The sequence below is a fragment of the Lolium rigidum genome, chromosome 2 (genome assembly GCF_022539505.1).
Source record: "Lolium rigidum isolate FL_2022 chromosome 2, APGP_CSIRO_Lrig_0.1, whole genome shotgun sequence".
NCBI lineage: Eukaryota > Viridiplantae > Streptophyta > Magnoliopsida > Poales > Poaceae > Lolium > Lolium rigidum.
Window position 1 is genome coordinate 96,367,133 of NC_061509.1, and position 15,545 is coordinate 96,382,677.

General features: G+C 41.9%; 1 long non-coding RNA gene across 4 annotated transcripts; it reads left to right on the forward strand.

Annotated features, from left to right (window-relative positions):
* The first annotated feature begins 8,385 nt into the window (after positions 1–8,385).
* LOC124692109 lies at positions 8,386–12,555 on the forward strand. Of its 4 annotated transcripts, none has more exons than XR_006999332.1 (4): positions 8,386–9,349; positions 9,486–10,605; positions 11,907–12,084; positions 12,169–12,555. It is a non-coding gene; the product is annotated as an uncharacterized LOC124692109 (long non-coding RNA). The 4 variants fall into 4 exon arrangements; XR_006999334.1 differs by having other exon boundaries at positions 9,486–9,656; positions 10,341–12,084; XR_006999333.1 differs by having other exon boundaries at positions 9,486–9,640; positions 10,341–12,084.
* The last annotated feature ends 2,990 nt before the right edge of the window (positions 12,556–15,545 follow it).

Sequence of the window (15,545 nt, forward strand, 5' to 3'; positions counted from 1 at the left end):
CCGAAGGTGGACTTTTTAGGCATAGATGCAGTTGGATGGCGGTCTATGTACTTTGTCGTAATGCCCAATTAAATCTCACTATACTTATCATGTCATGTATGTGCATTGTTATGCCCTCTCTATTTGTCAATTGCCCGACTGTAATTTGTTCACCCAACATGCTTTTATCTTATGGGAGAGACACCTCTAGTGAACTGTGGACCCCAGTCCATTCTTTAATACTTAAATACAAATCTGCTGCAATACTTGTTTTTACTATTTTCTCTGCAAACAATCATCTTCCACACAATACGGTTAATCCTTTGTTACAGCAAGCCGGTGAGATTGACAACCTCCACTGTTTCGTTGGGGCAAAGTACTTTGGTTGTGTTGTGCAGGTTCCACGTTGGCGCCGAATCTCCGGTGTTGCGCCGCACTACATCCCGCCGCCATCAACCTTCAACGTGCTTCTTGGCTCCTCCTGGTTCGATAAACCTTGGTTTCTTTCTGAGGGAAAACTTGCTGCTGTGCGCATCATACCTTCCTCTTGGGATTGCCCAACGAACGTGTGAAATACACGCCATCAAGCTCTTTTTCTGGCGCCGTTGCCGGGGAGATCAAGACACGCTGCAAGGGGAGTCTCCACTTCTCAATCTCTTTACTTTGTTTTTGTCTTGCTTTATTTTATTTACTACTTTGTTTGCTGCATTATATCAAAACACAAAAAAATTAGTTGCTAGTTTTACTTTATTTACTATCTTGTTTGCTATATCAAAAACACAAAAAAAATTGTTACTTGTTTTACTTTACTTAATATCATGCATGTTTTTATTTCACTAGTTAAGCATAATGGAAAACAACAAAAATATGAGAGATCTTTATGAACTTTATCTTGAATTAGGACATGATGTGTTTGAAGAGAGAATTAAAAAACCCATGGAACTTTATATGCATGCTAATGGGAATGTTATTACTATGGATGCTTTGAACACCATTGTTGCTAATGCTATGGAAAATTCTAAGCTTGGGGAAGCTGGCTCTGATGAGCAGGATCTTTTTAGTCCCCCAAGCATTGAGGAGAAAATTTTCTTTTATAATTACAATATGCCTCCTATATATGATGATAACCACTTTGTTGAATTTGCTCCCACTACAACTAATAAAATTGATTATGCTTACGTGGAGAGTAATAATTTTATGCATGAGACTCATGATAAGAATGCTTTGTGTGATAGTTATATTGTTGAGTTTGCTCATGTTGCTACTGAAAGTTATTATGAGAGAGGAAAATATGGTTGTAGAAATTTTCATGTTACTAAAATGCCTCTGTACGTGCTGAAATTTTTGAAGCTACAATTGTTTTATCTTCCTATGCTTGTTACTTTGCTCTTCATGAACTTGTTTATTTACAAGACTCCTATGCATAGGAAGCATGTTAGACTTAAATTTGTTTTGAATTTGCCTCTTGATGCTCTCTTTTGCTTCAACTACTATTTCTTGCGAGTGCATCATTAAAACTGCTGAGCCCATCTTAATGGCTATAAAGAAAGACCTTCTTGGGAGATAACCCATGTGTTATTTTGCTACAGTATTTTTTGTTTTATATTTGAGCCTTGGAAGTTATTTACTACTGTAGCAAACTCTCCTTATCTTAGTTCTATGTTTTGTTGTGCCAAGTAAAGTCTTTGATAGTAAAGTAAGTACTAGATTTGGATTACTGCGCAGTTCCAGATTTCTTTGCTGTCACGAATCCGGGTCTATCTCCCTGTAGGTAGCTCAGAAAATTACGCCAATTTACGAGCATGATCCTCAGATATGTACGCAACTTTCATTCAATTTGAGCATTTTTGTTTGAGCAAGTCTGGTGGCCTAATAAAATCCATCTTTACGGACTGTTCTGTTTTGACAGATTCTGTCTTTTATTTCGCATTGCCTCTTTTGCTATGTTGGATGAATTTCTTTGATCCACTAATGTCCAGTAGCTTTATGCAATGTCCAGAAGTGTTAAGAATGATTGTGTCACCTCTCGAACATGTGAATTTTTATTATGCACTAACCCTCTAATGAGTTGTTTCGAGTTTGGTGTGGAGGAAGTTTTCAAGGATCAAGAGAGGAGTATGATGCAATATGATCAAGGAGAGTGAAAGCTCTAAGCTTGGGGATGCCCCGGTGGTTCACCCCTGCATATTATAAGAAGACTCAAGCGTCTAAGCTTGGGGATGCCCAAGGCATCCCCTTCTTCATCGACAACATTATCAGGTTCCTCCCCAGAAACTATATTTTTATTCCATCACATCTTATGTACTTTGCTTGGAGCGTCGGTTTGTTTTTGTTTTTTGTTTTGTTTGAATAAAATGGATCCTAGCATTCACTTTATGGGAGAGAGACACGCTCCGCTGTTGCATATGGACAAATATGTCCTTAGGCTCTACTCATAGTATTCATGGCGAAGTTTCATCTTCGTTAAATTGTTATATGGTTGGAATTGGAAAATGATACATGTAGTAAATTGCTATAATGTTTTGGATAATTTGATACTTGGCAATTGTTGTGCTCATGTTTAAGCTCTTGCATCATATACTTTGCACCCATTAATGAAGAAATACTTAGAGCTTGCTAATTTGGTTTGCATATTTGGTTTCTCTAGAGTCTAGATAACATCTAGTATTGAGTTTTGAACAAAAAGGAAGACGGTATGGAGTCTTATAATGTTTACCATATGTATTTTATGTGAGTTTTGTCTGTACCGTTCATCCTTGTGTTTGTTTCAAATAACCTTGCTAGCCTAAACCTTGTATCGAGAGGGAATACTTCTCATGCATCCAAAATCCTTGAGCCAACCACTATGCCATTTGTGTCCACCATACCTACCTACTACATGGTATTTATCCGCCATTCCAAAGTAAATTGCTTGAGTGCTACCTTTAAAATTCCATCATTCACCTTTGCAATATATAGCTCATGGGACAAATAGCTTAAAAACTATTGTGGTATTGAATATGTACTTATGCACTTTATCTCTTATTAAGTTGCTTGTTGAGCGATAACCATGTTTCGGGGACGCCATCAACTATTCTTTGTTGGATATCATGTGAGTTGCTATGCATGTCCGTCTTGTCCGAAGCAAGAGAGATCTACCACCTTCATGGTTGGAGCATGCATATTGTTAGAGAAGAATTTTGGGCCGCTAACTAAAGCCATGATTCATGGTGGAAGTTTCAGTTTGGACATATATCCTCAATCTCATATGAGAATAATAATTGTTGCCACATGCTTATGCATTAAAGAGGAGTCCATTATCTGTTGTCCATGTTGTCCCGGTATGGATGTCTAAGTTGAGAATAATCAAAAGCGAGAAATCCAAAATGCGAGCTTTCTCCTTAGACCTTTGTACAGGCGACATGGAGGTACCCCATTGTGACACTTGGTCAAAACATATGCATTGCAAAGATCCGGTAGTCCAAGTTAATTAGGACAAGGTGCGGGCACTATTAGTATACTATGCATGAGACTTGCAACTTGTAAGATATAATGTACATGACTCATATGCTTTATTACTGCCGTTGACAAAATTGTTTCATGTTTTCAAAATAAAAGCTCTAGCACAAATATAGCAATCGATGATTTCCTCTTTGAAGGACCATTCTCTTTACTTTTATGTTGAGTCAGTTCACCTATTTCTCTCCACCTCAAGAAACAAACACTTGTGTGAACCGTGCATTGATTCCTACATACTTGCATATTGTACTTGTTATATTACTCTATGTTGACAACTATCCATGAGATATACATGTTACAAGTTGAAGGCAACCGCTGAAACTTAATCTTCCTTTGTGTTGCTTCAATACCTTCACTTTGATTTATTGCTTTATGAGTTAACTCTTATGCAAGACTTATTAATACTTGTCTTGAAGTACTATTCATGAAAAGTCTTTGCTATATGATTCACCTGTTTACTCATGTCATTATCATTGTTTTGATCGCTGCATCCACTACATATGTTTACAAATAGTATGATCAAGGTTATGATGGCATATCACTTCAGAAATTATCTTTGTTATCGTTTTACACCGCTCGGGACGAGCAGAACTAAGCTTGGGGATGCTTGATACGTCTCCGACGTATCGATAATTTCTTATGTTCTATGCCATATTATTGATGATACCTACATGTTTTATGCACACTTTATGTCATATTCGTGCATTTTCTCGGAACTAACCTATTAACAAGATGCCGAAGTGCCGCTCTCGTTTTCTGCTGTTTTTGGTTTCGAAATCCTAGTAACGAAATATTCTCGGAATTGGACGAAACGAAGACCCAGGGGCCTATTTTTCCACGGAGCTTCCGTAAGACCGGAGAACATTCGAAGTGGGGCCACGAGGTGGCGACACCACGTGGCGGCGCGGCCCGGGGGGCCCGCGCCGCCCTATGGTGTGGCCCCCTCGTCCGGCCCCCGACTCGCCCTTCCGCCTACTTAAAGCCTCCGTCGCGAAACCCCCGAGGCGAAAAACCACGATACGGAAAACCCTACCGAGACGCCGCCGCCGCCGATCCCATCTCGGGGATTCCGGAGATCTCCTCCGGCACCCTGCCGGAGAGGGGATCCATCTCCCGGAGGACTCTACACCGCCATGGTCGCCTCCGGAGTGATGAGTGAGTAGTTCACCCCTGGACTATGGGTCCATAGCAGTAGCTAGATGGTTGTCTTCTCCTCATTGTGCTTCATTGTTGGATCTTGTGAGCTGCCTAACATGATCAAGATCATCTATCTCGTAATACTCTATGTTGTGTTTGTCGGGATCCGATGGATAGAGAATACCATGTCATGTTAATTATCAAGTTATTACATATGTGTTGTTTATGATCTTGCATGCTCTCCGTTACTAGTAGAGGCTCTGGCCAAGTTTTTACTCTTAACTCCAAGAGGGAGTACTTATGCTCGATAGTGGGTTCATGCCCGCATTGACACCGGGACGATGACAGAAAGTTCTAAGGTTGTGTTGTGTGCTGTTGCCACTAGGGATAAAACATTGGCGCTATGTCCGAGGATGTAGTTGTTGATTACATTACGCACCATACTTAATGCAATTGTCTCGTTGTTAGCAACTTAATACCGGAGGGGGTTCGGATGATAACCTCGAAGGTGGACTTTTTAGGCATAGATGCAGTTGGATGGCGGTCTATGTACTTTGTCGTAATGCCCAATTAAATCTCACTATACTTATCATGTCATGTATGTGCATTGTTATGCCCTCTCTATTTGTCAATTGCCCGACTGTAATTTGTTCACCCAACATGCTTTTATCTTATGGGAGAGACACCTCTAGTGAACTGTGGACCCCAGTCCATTCTTTAATACTGAAATACAAATCTGCTGCAATACTTGTTTTTACTATTTTCTCTGCAAACAATCATCTTCCACACAATACGGTTAATCCTTTGTTACAGCAAGCCGGTGAGATTGACAACCTCACTGTTTCGTTGGGGCAAAGTACTTTGGTTGTGTTGTGCAGGTTCCACGTTGGCGCCGGAATCTCTGGTGTTGCGCCGCACTACATCCCGCCGCCATCAACCTTCAACGTGCTTCTTGGCTCCTCCTGGTTCGATAAACCTTGGTTTCTTTCTGAGGGGAAACTTGCTGCTGTGCGCATCATACCTTCCTCTTGGGGTTGCCCAACGAACGTGTGAAATACACGCCATCACTCTCCAAGAACAAAGGAACTACTCATACATGAAGGGGATCAACATTATAGAAATAATATGGATTGAATATGAAGATAGAATTGTATACAAGTGCAAATCCTAGTAAAGCTCAGATCACAACCAAGTAGACAAAGGGGATCGCGGTGAAGACGTTGACGATGATGTTGATGAAGATCGATGTGTTGCCCTTCAAGATCCTAGCATCCTCCTCTTCTGTGTGTTGATGGAGATGGTGATGGAGGAGGCGGCCGTGGAGATGGCGGCGGTGGCAGAGCGGCGGGGCTCCGCCCCTTAGGGTGTGGATGAATGGTGCCTCCTCCTTGGCTCCTCCCCTCCTTAAATAGGCACTCGGAGGTCGGTTTCACGTACCGACGGAGCTAGGGGCCGAATATGCCCATCGGGGCTTCACAAATATCGTTCTGTTTGACGAAATAGAGGCGACGGAGCCCCGTACGGCCATACGGTATGGACGGGCTCTGCATGTACTGATGGTCGCTAAAGTTACTGGACTTTCATATATTGGCCGCCATTTCTTTATACCAACTATGATTTGTGTGTCTTTGTGTCAACACCCGGATTTTTAAGTCCAGATGCCTATTATGCCATTCATCGCAATCCCAGGAATATTGTTTTTGCGAGACATAATAGATTGATATCACAACACATCATTCATTACAACACATAACCGTCTTACAACAAAGGATCACATGATCCAGTCTTAATACAACATAATGGATCTAGAGATCCAATTACAAAACACATAGCGGAAGCGAAGTAACGGTTGCGGTCCATCTGTTCCACAGGCAACTGTTGACGTCAGGAGTGGTCCTAGTTGTCGTAGACGTCCTGTTGTCCATCTTCCTCGTAATGCTGCTCTTCTTCATAGTCTGGCCATTTGAATAGCCATGGACAAAGCCATGAGTACTTTAAAGTACTCGCAAACTAATACTAGTGTAAGCACTATCAACTATAGTAAGGGGTGCTAAGCTCTAAGTTTATTTGCATAAAGCCAATTTTAGTTCACAAACATTTAGTAAAAGCCTCTTCATTTGCTAACTAACTCAAGTGGGAACATTAGTGCCATTCCCTCAACTCGTTGTGATTCAATTCAAATTCACCATTCACCTTTCAACTTCAAGTCACAAGTCATATGTCACATTTTTGAAAATGGTCTGATGACGGAACAGTATGGCCTTTCCAACCGTCCATAACCGTGGACGCGGCTATTCGAATAGTTGTACACTCTGCAGAGGTCGTACACCTGTGCCACAACATTTGCAATAATCCGTCAGGGTTAACTGACCCTGATTTATCACACTCCGTGTGCGGACTACCAACCATAACCTTTCACTTACATATCCTAGTATAGGCACCTCTCTCCATGAGCTTGGCCTCCCAGTGAAGACAGACAGTTAGCCTGGGAACTGCACAGGGCTTGGGCCGGACATTCACCTCATTTCACGTCATTTCACGTCATTTCACATCATTTCCTTTGTTGTAGAGGCAGCTTTCGGCATAACCCCGATGGCGCTTGTTTAGAGGGAACCCATACTAAGAAACATAAACTTCCAGTTAAGCCCTACCCATATCAGGTATTGTGGGGGTACTTGCAAAATTGGAATGGTATCGCATCCGAACCCAACCATCAGTTTTTGTAAAGTTCACCATGTCATTCACCAGTCATATTTACCTTCAAAACCTTTCAATAGAATGACTCATCATTCCAAGGCTTTCAAAGTCATTTCATTTCACATGATCCCATCTAGAGTAGTCAATTTTATTGGTTAGCACTAGCAACTAGTCATGAGGGGTGCTAACTAGCTTTGATTGCTCTAGCCTAAATTTGGTACTCTTGTACTACTCCACATCTAGACCAAGTGAATCATAAATCAAAAAGGAAACTTTGATAAACCAAAATCAAAAACTTGTAAGATAAAAACTTGGGATAGGATCATTAAGCATAAAGTAAAATGTGGTGGTGCCTTGCTTTTGTAGAGCTTTGCACTTAGCAAGAATATTAGCTTGCCTTAGGTGGCGTATTGATCAAAGTGGTCTTCTTCTCCTTGGAAGTAGACCTCCTCCTCCTCTTGATACTCCTCGTTACTAGCGTCTAAAATCGAATACGAGGTATACAATCATCACACCAAACTTAAGTACCAGACTAAGCACACACATGAGTCACACAAGCTAGGCTAGCATTACAACATTACTATTAGGTTTAGTTGACTTTGTTTTCTTCCTTAAGAAAAATAATTTCCTCCCGTTATAAATACTAATTAAGGTGTTTCTTTTAATTCCTTAGAGAAATACTTTCCTCCATGAATAACATATGACCTAGGTTGACCAAGGTCAACCTCTTCATACTCATCATTTAAGAAAATGATTTAAATAAGGTGGAGCACCTCATGCAATTTAATACCAACATGGTAATGATTTAATATCATCAAACAATCCCACATTATTATACCTATATAAAAGCTGACCATGTTTGCTCAAACCATAGCGATTTGGGTCATTTTGGTTTACCAGTTATCCAATCGTGTGCAGCCACGTTTACTTTTCTTACTGTAGACAGATGCACAGTTCACGTAGATATGCTGATATGATTTCCTATCCTTTTCTCTATCTGTACAAATCGTGTACAACCACGATTCAGTCAACAGCGGTGTTAGACCCCACCGGAATTAACCAGAAGTTCTCGATTACAATCGTGGCATCTAGACGTTTGTCCCCTCGGTCCTCAATGTTTCCTCTCTCTCCCAATCCCCATCTTGCCCTTCCCTAACCTGCCGTCCTCACAACTGAGCGAGCGCCGCTGTAACCTGAACCACCGCCATGCCCAGGCGCAGGAGAGGGCTCTGGCCAACATTGCGCCATCGCCGAGCCCCGCGTCTGCTCCCACGAGCGCCCCTGCCGTTAGTTGGCGCAGGAGATCGAGGACAAACTGGCACGGGGGTGGTGAAGTACATGATCTACTATGACATGGTGGTGAGGTCGGCGCCGGTCCGGTTCTGCGGCAGCTGCTTCTCCATCTTCCACCTCCTCTGCATCCGCGAGTGAGCGTGCTCCCCGGGCTCCGTCTCCGCCGTCGCCGACCCAAGCCATCTCTTGGTCTTGCCGTCCCGCCCGACAGCCTCGACCCTAACCACCGGGCTGCAGCGGCAGGTCGGCCGCGCTTGACCACAACTACAAAGGCGACTACATCATCGATTGGATAGGGCAACTTGCCCTGCACCATGTCTTCGGCACTCTGCCAGCCACCTAGAGTACTTCACCATGGAAATCTCAACAATTTCCTGATTGAATCTTGAAACTACTGTTGCGTTAGTTATTTCTTTGCATTTATTCTTACCTCGGTAAGTTTCACTTTGTTTGAATTTATGGATTATATCCATTGTAAGCTGTTTACCTTTTCACGATATCAGTTAGCAACTGCAGTTCTTATGGTTACATTTTACTGCTTCAAGATTGTTTTGAAGTGCTACTGACTGCCTGGGTGGAAAGGATCTCTGAATCAAGACAAGATGTTTTATCCACTATTTTCAGATAATGTCTTTATAGGCTGTACTTCAGCACCTGGTTTTCTGAAGCACTTAGGACAATATCTGGTAGTGCTGTTTTCCTTGCAGTATTTCCAAATGAACTTGATCTATCAAAAGTTGGGAAGGTTGGTATTGGACATCACGTGTCAGATTCTTAGAATATAAGATTATATCTGAAAGTTTAGTGTTTTAAGAAAAAGAAATCTTGGTTCGAGCTGTTGTTATAGTTTCTTATCCCATCACCATTTATTTGTTTTGCAGGGCAAAGAGTTGTGTGAAAATCTTTCATGGTCTCTCAAATTCATGATATTGTTGTGTTTCTTCACCGTACTGATGGCCTCTCAAATTATATGGACTTCTTATTCAAGGTCAAGGACATGCCATTCCATTTTCCCGCCTCTATTCAGGATGGCAAGGTTCGGCCATCTTCAGGTTTTCAGAAATTTTCATACTCATACAGTTTTCATACTTCTATGATTTTATATTCATGTATATTCCCTTTCCCTTCCTACATGCATATAGAACTATATGTTGGTAGCTTAGATGCCGATTTTGATTTCCTTTTATCTGAATTAGTTATGGAATTAGCTTACCTGACATCATTGTTGAATTCGGTTATGGATGTACTGCTGACATTGTGAGGATACACTATCACTTCTTGAGCCTCTCAACAGTTTTTTATATATTGTAGTATTTGATTACATGAATGCTACAAAGATCACTTTGATTAGCACAATAAACCTACACAGACTTAGGAACCCACTGCTCTGAAGGAGTGGTTCCCAGCTCAAAGCTCTACTCTGATTTTATTTGCTGTTCTGGCGCCATGTGGTTTCTAGCAAATAATTAATATCCTTTGGTGAGCCATTTGGGTTACTTCATAAAAACATGGTCAGGTTAGTTTACTCTCAGGAACATGGATAATAGAAAAGACAAGTAAAATGGTCTGACTTTCATTACAAATCATGAGCACGTGTTGTATGTAATTGCTAAAAAAAACCACAGTATGTCAAGTAGAAACATTACTAAAGGTTTATAATTCGTTAATGTCATGAATGTTTGAAGTAGATTTGTCCAATTTTTATGTTCTGTTTTGTTTTTTCTTTTGTTGTGCAGCTATTCATCGTGGGCATTGTACCTCTCCTCTCCCGGTAGTGTGTGCAAGGCGTGGTAGGCCTTCAGGTGTTGGGAGGGGCAGTAGCCGGTCTGTTTGGCATGCTGTTCCTGTTGCGTCTACGATTGGTCCATCTTCGTGTTCCCAGGATGCGCCGTGTATCAGCATGCTAATGGATTCGCTGAATTTCTTCCTCACATGACAACATTGTCGGTGGTACAGTTTTATTGCAGTTACAGTTTGTTGTTTGAGGATATAACTGAGTAGGTAATCCTTCAGTTCAGCCGTGCTTGAGTCAATAAATTTGATACTACAGTTATTGATCCTCTATGCGGTGCAACAGGTCAGAGCATATATAAGTATGAAGGCGTACAATGGCATCAGTATATAATTACTTAATCCCTTCATTAATATAAATTATTTACCTTTCTAAGAGACAATAGGTCATAGTCCATGCAATATCTCATTCCGATGAGCTGTTAACTAAGGAGTCTTCATACAACATGATACAGACCAAGTCAAAGCTTAGAACTGTAACTTAACTATTATTTAGTTTGACCTTTATATTTTATATTTTTGAAATGTTTATTTTACTGAATTTCATCTAATGATTCATCACCCTAACCAGCTCTATGATTTACTAATTTAAAGTCTAGGTGAACCATTCAAGGGTTGTATTAGATTTTGTCTAGATATCAACAGTTGAGTACAGGTTGAATGAAAGGTTTCCAACAGACTTTGGAGGATTCAAATGCTTAGAATATTTTCTGATGGGAGCTGCTTAATTTATCACTTGAAAAAAATATTTTTACTAGGTGCAATAAAGTAAACTTAGTCATGTATAATTTGAGTGGGCATGACATCACAATTATATTTTGATCCCTCAGCTCTTGCTTTCCATTCACATATTTTGTTTTCTTATTAGTCTTGAAAAAATGGTTCTTTTAGAAGGTCTGCAATGAAAAGGTCGTCCAGTAGTGAGTAGTGACATACAAGGATTTGGCTCCCGACAGGAAAAAAATCCCGGGGCTGCTCGGGATTCTCGGTTACCGCGGTAACCGGGAAATCCCGCCCGGTTACCGGACGAATTCAAAATCGAAAATTTAAATTCAAAGAGAATATTCGCTAAAATTATATAGAATATTCGCTAAAATTTAAATTTTTCGCAAAAAAACAAAAAAAATCGGGATTTTTTACCCGGTTAGACCAATTCCCGGGGGTGGTCGGGATATCCGGTTCCCGGGCGGGAACCAGATTTCCCGGGCGGTAACCAAATCCCTGGTGACATATTCCAGTGAAATAATCAGTCTTCATGTTCTAAAATTGTCATAGTCCCATTATTTGGCCAAGATCCCAATTCAAACCCGCAGGGATAATTGGATAACCTACAAGTATTTTTATCCTTTTCAAATATATTCTTCCTTCTTTATCTATCATATCTTTAGTTGTTGTACCACCATTAATAGGTTAACAAACAAGCCATCTGATGAGCGCCCTGTTTGTTTTGTTATGTGTTTCTAGATGCTTGATGTTCTCCTTTTGTTTTTATTGATCGCGTACTTTTGCAGGTTTTTATGGGGGTCCTGCTGCACGAATGGTGTTCTTGCTTCTCTTTGATGAGTAATTTTTGCCTGGATGGTCTTTAAATGGAAGAAGAGTTCTCGTTCTGCGTGCATGGATCAGATTCATAGGCTCCTCTTCCCCTGATTCATCCTTCTACCCAGGAGCATCCTCCCTGTTCTTCTGGTCGGCACCGATCTCGGTTGTTTGGAGCTTCTCATTTTCCCGAGTTTACCTGCTACTGACGACCGGTGATTTTTTACTCCCTAGGCACTGTTGTGTTAGCTGGCCAACCGATGCGAAGATCTCAACCGCTTTGGAGGATGAAGGTGGAATCGCTTCAGTTCTCGGCATCTTGCTCCCACCAAAGAGCACATCTTGGCGCCTCTCGCGCCAACCAAAGAACTCATCTTCTGCCCTCTGACAGCAAAGAAGACGGGGCTGACAGCCGCAACAGAAGGCAACAACGAAACACATGTCCTATAATGCTACTTCACTTCTATTGAGGTTGAGTGATCATAAATACGTCCCAAGTAGAATCTGCAATCTACCATGTACAATGTATGTATGGATTTTCCTTGCCAACGCCATCACTTAATGATGCTACTACACACGGCGCGGCGTGCGCCACACCAAACTTCCTAGTAAGATTTAATAGACCATGGTCTCTATCTCATTTGGAGTTATTTGAGACAAGATTTTGAGAGAAACACTCCAATACTATTTAATAATTAATTTGGCACCATTTAAATGGACTAGAAATAGCCATAGAGCCATTTTTTTAACTAGGCCATGATCATACAAATAACTATGTGATGTTTTTGCATATTCTTATAGACAATATGAAATATGATTTTTGAGAGTTGGAATCAACTCAAACACATTATTGGTTGATTTTTAACAATTGTTTGAAGTTACAAAAGGGCCTGCCTTGTTTATTTTATCACTTTAATTCTACACAAAATCTAGGGTTGAGACCGGGGTAGTTGTGCAGATAATTTGCTCAGCTTTCCAACAATATAAAATTTGTGAAATTTGGCCAAGTAGATTTATCCCTATTTAATTTTGAAAACGGCATCAGTTGCAAATTGATTTAAACTGGAAATCAAAATTCAAACTAAATGGGCTGGCGGGAGAAGAGCTACGCAGAGGGAGAGGAAAATGGGCCGGCCCAGCAGTGCGTCTAGCGCAGCGGGCCGCCTGACAGCATGGGGTCCACGCGTCAGCGGGTGTTAAACGCCGAAACGGTACCGATCAACGTGGCCCGCATGATTAGAATTAGATCTAACCGCTCACGGCCTTCGTCGACGGCGACGAGAGGAGCGGCCACTGGCGGCGACAGTGGGGGGTGGGAGGCTCACCGGCGGCGCGGCGATGATCGGCGACGAGCTGTGGAGAGGTTGTCGACGATGGGGAAGCAGATGGAAGCAGCGGCGGCTCCAACGGCGGCCTGGATCGACGGCGCCCTTCTCAGCACCTCCGCGGCTCCGATGATCAAATTGAGGGGCTACGGTATCGAGAGAGAGGAGTGGTCGAGCGGGCTCAATGAGATGAGGGAGGAATGGTGGTGTGCTTGGATTGAGGAGGGAGGTCCTCCTTTTATAGCAGCTGGAGGTGGCCGTGGCGCTCGGATGAGGTCATCGGCGATGACGCTTCTACAGGGGAGCTTGGCCACTGGTGATGACGCGCGCGTGTGGGCGATGTCATGGCGGTCACGCTAGGCGTGATTGCGTTGAAAACGAGGGAGAGACGAGCTCTGGCGCGTGACGAGAGTGACCAGTACCGCGGCGGACGTCGGCGAAGTGGGCGTCGTCTACGGCGTTCCCGCGGGCCAATGGCGATGTCTGGGCGGTGCGTGGTGACGTCGTGAAGCAGTTGGCGCAGAGAGCAAGGGCAGGGGTCAGCGGAGCTAGTGGCGCGACGTGTGATCTGGGCGTGTCCGTGGCGCTCGCCGTGCACGCTCTGGCGCGCGCGTGCACGCCTGGGCACGTTTGGGCGTCACGTTTTCTGGCCAGTGTGGTGCACCGTTGCGTCGAGGGCCGTGTCGGGCACGATCAGGAGAGTGTGGGGAGCAAGTGTGACACGTTGGTGCATGCTGGGGAGGTCCAGGGAGAGAGATGGCATGGTGAGGTCATGCCATGCCACGACATGGTGAGATTTTGTCCAAACAATGATTTTGCAAAGGACTATACATTGTCTCTGGTGCTTGGCAAGGTTCAGGGAGGTCAAAGGAGTACTTTTGATGAGCTAGGCATGATGGTTTAGGCTATGGACTGTTGGTTTTTGAGATGTGTTGAGTTGGCAGATTGTTGCTCACAAGGTGTTTGTTGAAATGGTCGCAAGAACATTCTTTTCAAATTTTTGAATGAATTTTGGTGGGTTTGAATCATATATTATTTGCAGTAGATTGGTGGTGGTGGTGGTCAAATTTGAAGTGATTTGCAAAAATCCAAATTGCATATGATCTTACATATGCTTCAAGGTCTCCACTTTGCTTGCTCACCATTTGGATTTGAGAAAGAATTTGTGGTGATGGTTTTGGGCAAAGTTGTTCATCTTGATATTGTCTTGGATGAGGTGCAAAGAATTGGTAATGTTTAGTTTAAAAATCTTCCAAAACAGGGGCGCAAAGAGGGCATTAGGCTAAGAATTGCCATTTTGACCATAATTGTATGTGAGCTCAAATTTGATTCAAATTTGATTGGATTTGAGTTTCTTTGATTTCAAAAGTGTTAATAAGTGTTTAGTATCCATTTACAACTAATGGTGCAAGCCAAAAGGGTCTAGGTTAAAGATTTGCAAAATTGGCCATAGCCACATATATGTGATGAAATGCATTTTTCTTAATTTCTTATTTTCCTTTTCTTTGCTTCACTTAGGCATGGTCTAGGGTCCATTTAATTAGGATTAGATGAGGTTTAGTGTTGGTTTCAAAACATTTGGGCAAGGTAGAGGTGCTTAGGTCAAGTTTTGGTAAAATGGCTATGTGCCACATATGCCTCAATGCATATGTTTATTTTATTTTAGGTTAGGTTTGTTGATGTTCTCAAAACATCTAAACAAGGTAGAAAACCCTAGGTAAAAGTTTTACCAAAAATAGCCATAGGCACATAGGCCTTTTTCCTATTTAATTTCATTTTTATTTATTTTGTTTATAATGGATGGTGAGAAGAGGGGTGATGTTTAGGGTTTAGGGTTTTGGAAATATGTTCAATGCAATAAACAAACCATCATGGGAATAACACAAGTATCAAGCACAAGTATTATGCATAACACCTCATTCAGAAAAGTTTTTGTTGGTTCTCATTTTTGGAAAAATGGAAATTCATTTTCTCTTTGTTCTAAAGTTTTGGGATGTTACACTTTGGCTCGTTGAACTCATATGGATGAGGACTACAACACCATGTCCTTAGATCTTAAGTATAAGATGTTTAGAAAATATCATTTTCCCTCACCTCATATGGCTAAGTCTGGTGCTTGTAATTCTCCCATGTTGTACCATCTTGGTCCTTTTGCGTCCCTTTCTCCACGATTGTCCATAACACCTAAATACATGTAAAATACAAGGGAAACATAATAAAAATCTTCTAAAACTACTAAATTTGTAAAACTCGTATGAAAGTGAACAAGAACTTGTAACTAGGCAA